Source organism: Egretta garzetta, unplaced genomic scaffold (genome assembly GCF_000687185.1).
Source record: "Egretta garzetta isolate BGI_Z169 unplaced genomic scaffold, ASM68718v1 scaffold397, whole genome shotgun sequence".
NCBI lineage: Eukaryota > Metazoa > Chordata > Aves > Pelecaniformes > Ardeidae > Egretta > Egretta garzetta.
The window spans coordinates 3,247,409-3,253,408 of record NW_009260493.1 but is presented as its reverse complement, the minus strand read 5'-3'; the positions used below and the strand labels follow the sequence as shown (position 1 = coordinate 3,253,408).

The 6,000-nt window shown below is 38.4% G+C and overlaps 1 protein-coding gene across 1 annotated transcript in view; it reads right to left on the bottom strand.

Moving 5' to 3' along the window:
• Window positions 1-6,000, bottom strand: part of TULP4 (TUB like protein 4) — a 126,390-nt gene that overhangs the window by 21,327 nt on the left and 99,063 nt on the right.

Here is a 6,000-nt window from a genome sequence, read left to right as displayed (position 1 = left end):
TGAAAGACAAGGGATATGAATCAATTACTGCAGCGAGTCAGTTATGAGCTGGTCACAGCTTTCCTTCCAAACTCTGCTGAGAAAAAATAATTGAACTCTGACGTCCAACGCAGAAGTATTGCTCCTCATAATGCATAAAAAATAGCAAAAAAAGGAAGGAAAAGAGTTGTTGATACCCATATTGCACCTGTTAGAAAATGAACAAGCAGATTCTAGCACAGAAGAATTTTATTTTCCATGTTTGCACACTTGTTTTTTTCTGCTAGGAACACGGAAATGCAGCTACAAATATGATGTCTAATGAAAATTTCTAATCTCACTTTGTATTTAAAAATCCCATCACATTTTGAAAAATCTCAGCACAAACTGTAAATACCTGAATGAATTCCAGGGTTTAAATACAAACATGTAGGAAAAAAAAAATTCTGGAAAAACACTTGAACTTCTACACATGGATAGGATCCAGCTCTATGACAATTATATATTAGAAATAATTGGCTAAAGGACAGAAAAATGAGATGTTTTATCATGAGAAATATTGACTGAAAACACATCTTAAAAAGCGGCCAACAAGGAGCTCTTTTGCCATTTTTTTCAGAGTGGGCTTGAAAGTCAGCTACATCTACTAAAATCTGTACTCCCAGCTGGGATGTCAACTTCCCTTAGAAAAGCCCATGGGAATGGATATTCTAGCTCAAGCTCTGTGCTTGCTTCTTGTAAGTCACTCACCTGTCTCTCTTACAGGAGAGAACATAATTTATATACCCTTCATCACTTGTATGCAGTTCAGTCAATGAAACGCTGTTCAAGCTGATTGTTGCTGCCTGCCCTGAGCTCAGAAATCTTGAGCCATGGGGCTTGCCTGGCTGGCACTGGGAGTCCCGCTGGTAATGAAATAAAAATGATATTCCAGGGCAGAAAGCCCAGCAACAAAAGGGATTTTTCTCAGGAGAAAGAACCTGACTGCAAAACAGTATCTAGTGAGTATCTACTTTACTATGTGAAAGTAAAACTCTGACGTACATCATCTGCTTTCTTTCTCTTTAGACTGCTGATGCGGGGATACGCATTTTTCCCTCCGCTTTTTTCAGAGAGAAGCTGGATGGTGCAATGGCTGCTGCAGTGCCCACTCAGCTCTTGCGAATTGTATGTGCACATCTCTGTATGGCCACAGCATTCATAAATGGCTGCTGGAAAGTAACGCAACTTCTTTGCTCTTCTGTTCCCCATATTTGCAGTGGGAATAATATTAACTAGTAAGAATTGATGGTGATAAAAGCAATAAAGTCTATGACGTGGTCAGAAATTGCCTTGCTGTGGCCTTGTATGATTTTTCATGCATCAAACTCTTATTTGATTTGCAGATGTTCCTTATACCCTGTTTCTACAGTAATAATTTTTTTTTTTTTTTTAGATTTCAATACAGCGATGAAATCTCATTTTAGCAGAATGAGTCTTTGCTTAGACAAGTGTCTTCATTTTCCAGTCCTGATCATGACCCATTTCTGCAGCAGTCAGAGATGATCTTATGGCCTATATGGAAAACATCAAGGTCCTTATTGATATCCCAAAGAATGTTTCACCAGCTAGTTCTAAATTGTTGCTCTCGTTTCTCTTTCTGTAAGAAAATAAACTCTTCTTGAAGCTTTGTTGTAATCCAATAACAACTAAATAGGATTAATTTCAGGTGATATATATGAAAGGCAACGTTAATTCAGAAGCAACAAACCTGAATGCACTGTGTGAAATAAATGAAGACAAAGTGAGCAAGGTCAGCTCAGCTGGGTAACATAAAAGGCAGCCTCTTAAAGCATTTTGAGCTGAATTTAACCTAAAATGGCACCTTCCTTCTCAGGTGTTAGTAAAATAGCTTTTACACAACTACCAGGTTTCTGCAGGATCATATAATCTTAAATCTATTCATTCGGGTGCCGGGATGTTTCCAGTAGAAAAGCAGCCCATGAAATGCTGTGAAGGCTGCTGCTGACAGCAGCAGGTTTAGAGCAAGTGGATCTTCTCAAAGATTCCTGTAAACCTCTCCCACAAAGATTTAGCCTTTGGTACATCACTTGAATTAGGGTTTAAAAATATTACACTGATAAAAATGTGATCGCAGTTTTTCTGCACCTAATCTTGTTGCCTGTACAGCTGATTCTGGAACACACAGGGCCCCAGTTCACTCCTCTTCATCATTGCACTTGAGGTTTAATCTGTTCTTACACCAGTTACACAGTATTATAAAATCATAAGATAATGTAAATTCACTACAGGATTACAGGTGTATAAAAGAGATCAGCATCATGGTTTCTAAATCCATGTTCTTGTTCCCCTGGTCCTCTCTCGGACATATAGGAAAGAAAATTATAAAAAGTGAAGAAGGAACCAAAATATAAGCCACAACTTTGAATCATCAGACAGAATAATTTCACAGATTTGGTAAAGTCGGCAGTTAGGTAATTTTGAAGTGATCCTGCAGGCAACGGCTCTGTTTAAAGTTCAAATGGGAAGATATGAAGCAGCTGTATACACTCAGGAGAGAGCTTCATGACAGCAAGTATGGTTAGTTGATATAATAAAGACCTGTCTGCACATCAGATGAGAAATTTTGAAATGACAGAACTGGGTTGCAGCATTTCCGGCAAACAATTTTAGCAAGACTGTAAAACAGCCTTGAATGAGTTGATTATTCTCATGCCTGCTTGATGCCAGGGAAGGGTTATGAGGATTTAACAAATAATGTAAGAAATTAACATTCTTCCACTAAAAAAATATGAGCACCAGGGCAGCCCACTGTTGTAATCACATTCTTAAATGTTGAAAAAGCAAGATCATGAAAAAGCTGCCAGCTGTAAGAACTGGGCATATTTTTGGTTCATCAGGTTGATGTTTGTGTACCCAAGGGCAAGCGCAATCCAATAAGATAAAGGTCTGGTGTGACTTTCTGAAGTCCCTTCTGAATTTTTTTCATTCTTTCAAGGTTCAAAACAGTTTGATTCCGTGTAGCAGAAGTTCAACATTTGCACAACCCTTACTGATGCTTTTTCAGCTCTTTCCACTACATTCTGCAAATATATTCTTGCAGCATGTAAGGGTGGCAGGCCGAAGCCCCAGAGCAGGAAAGAAGAGAGACTATTACACTACCCTAACTCTACCACTCTGTTTATGAGTGTTATTTTTCATGCAAAGCTGCTGCATTCATTTGGATACTTCTAAACAAGTGTGATTTCCCTGTCTAGGGTTTTATAGTCAACAAACTAGGTTTATGAACCATAAAACCCTACACCAAAGTAAGAGCTTAAGTGAGTTAATCAAATGAGACAGAGGATGCCAAACCCATATAAAGCTGGAGGAGAAGGTGGCATATAAAACACCTTGAAGAGATCCATGACAACAGTCATCATCAAGATGAGTAACCTGCAGTACCCAAATCTATTCTACCTTGGCGTTTGCAGTGACTTTATGTTAGGTAACATTCCAGCCAAGCTGCGAATAAATCCTACATCACTTTTAGACTGAGTTTTGTTATAAATGATAAAACCTCTTGTTTCCTGAATATCCTACCAAATACATGACAGACAAACCACAGAAACAAAAACAGTTCAGTACATTTTACTGATAAAATTTTCAGATGTCTGCTTCATCAAAGAAGTGGGATAGAGGACCATGTGGAAAATCAGTTTTGCACCTGTAATCCACTATTTTCTGTGTTTGTTGTTGCTTTAATTTTTTGACCTTTGCATTCAGAACAATACTCATTTAGAATAAATGTGCTTTTCCAGTCAGACATTTGCTTGCTTCAGAATAAAGTTTTAGCAGAAGAGTTCAAGATGAGGAAATTCTTTTCTTTTCTTCAATAACCAGTGACGAATTTAATAAAATCCCATTACAGGGCCGACTGTCATGGTACAGAAAACACATTCATTTACTCTGATGAATTTATCATCAGCCAAATTACTGGGACCACTGACTCACTCTGTCATCTTTGCATATACATCTTTGAAGCAGAGACACAAATTAACAAAAGTTACTAGCAACTTTTTTTTTGCAACAGCATTTTTTATCTGGTTTTGTTAGTAAACCAAATACTTAGCAATGTTCTAGCATACCTGTCACTTAGCTGGTAATACTGTTACACCAGCATTTAAATACATAGAAGCATAAAGTCCACATGAGCAGCTACAGGTGTCCTTCTGAAAGACCCCCTCACTTCCTCCTGCAGCTGAGTAAATAGGAATTTAAATGCACTAAATAAAGAGAATAAACACTAACTACTGAGAGAAGAGGAGTAGCTCTAATTTTAGGCAGGTTTATGCATACGGTTTTTTAATAGACATAAATACATCAGTTTGAATGTTATTTTTACCCTGGTTTTCTAATCAAATGAGACTCCATGACTGCGTTATTAATTGGTGGTTACCACCCCCCATCCTTCACTTCCAACCTGACTTACAACTTCTGAAGCCATTGGCTTTTCATCTGAAGTTGACAAAGGGGGAAGCAATCTCCATGATGTTAAAATGCTGCAATTTCAGCAAAAATTAGCAGCCAGAAAGAGCAGAGAGTCTCATGTTAATATTTTCACTATGAGAAATACAGCAGTATGAACTTGGCAGTTACCTGTTCTGTATGACCTGTCAGTTGTCCTATAAGTACTCACACAATGGCAGAATAATCAGCCCTCACATCAACCACAACACGTGCTTTCTCCCAGCTAATTAAATAGAGGAGAAAGAAGAGCTGAAAATACGAAAATAAGTTGATGGGATATAGGGAGAACTAGAGGAAATGAAGGCGTTTGAGGTAATTGGGAACAAAGCTGGGGAGAGAGCAGTAAGAGATGAGCCTGCACACACGTGCACAGTGAGGCAACCTGACCCCATCAGCTCCACTGCTCGAACCACAGCTTGATTTCACGACCTGGCACCAGAGCGGTACACTGGTTCAACAGCTACCATGGACACACAGTATTCTGGTACTGAAGTAACAGAATGAGGTTTGGTTTTTACCTGGTCTGAGAGTAAGCAACACCAGTATAAACATGCTTTCTCCAGAATCGACCCAAAGAGGAAAGGGCTGTGCTACTTAGCTGAAAGGGCTATGTTTAAGACAATAAAGCTGTGTGTATGGGTAAGTCCTTTAGATACCTAAATCAGCATTAGACGTCGCTGCACATATTTAGATTGGCTTTAGGGAACATTATTTTATACATTACAAAACTAAAGAATTCTATCTAAATTAGAGTGCTAACGTTAATAAGCACAGGTTAATGCTAAACATAAGCAAACACAAAAGCTTAGCGGCTGGTTTACTACGTCATCCTTTCGTATCCATCCCAGATCAGGGTACTGAAAAAGAAATGATAATAAATGGCATCATCATTAAACATAATTAAGTAAATATATCTATAGCATTTTCCTTCACTTTTAGATTTCAAAGCTATTACGAATTGTATCACTAGTGCAGTCAGAAATCAGAATGGAGCCATCCCTATCCTACAGAAAATGAAATAAAATGTAGAGTGACATTCAGCTGGGTTCTGAAATACCAGTGAAGACCTCTGAAGCATGTTGTGCTCCTAAGCAGCACACAGACCATGTGTTGACATTTACTTGTCAAGTAACACGACCGAGGTTACAGTGAAAATCTGTACAGAAGGTGGGAACAGAAACTAGACTTTCTGATTCATCCTTTTCCATCTGATGCCATAAAAAGTAAAATATTGCATCAGGTTCACTGACTGTGCATTAGAGAATTACAGGAATAACAAAGAGAGAATAATCGTGTGGTTATGACAGTGGACTTGGAATATTTTTGTCCAGTTCTTGGCTTTGCTACAACACCAAGCAAGTTATCTAGTTTTTAATTCTCAGTCACTTTTCCATAAAACAACATCTTGTCCATTTGTGGCTCAGTGGTTTTGGGCAACAGACTGTCTCCCACTATATATTTCCACAATACCTAGCACAGTGGGCCTTAGAAACTGATGGACTCTTGGATGTC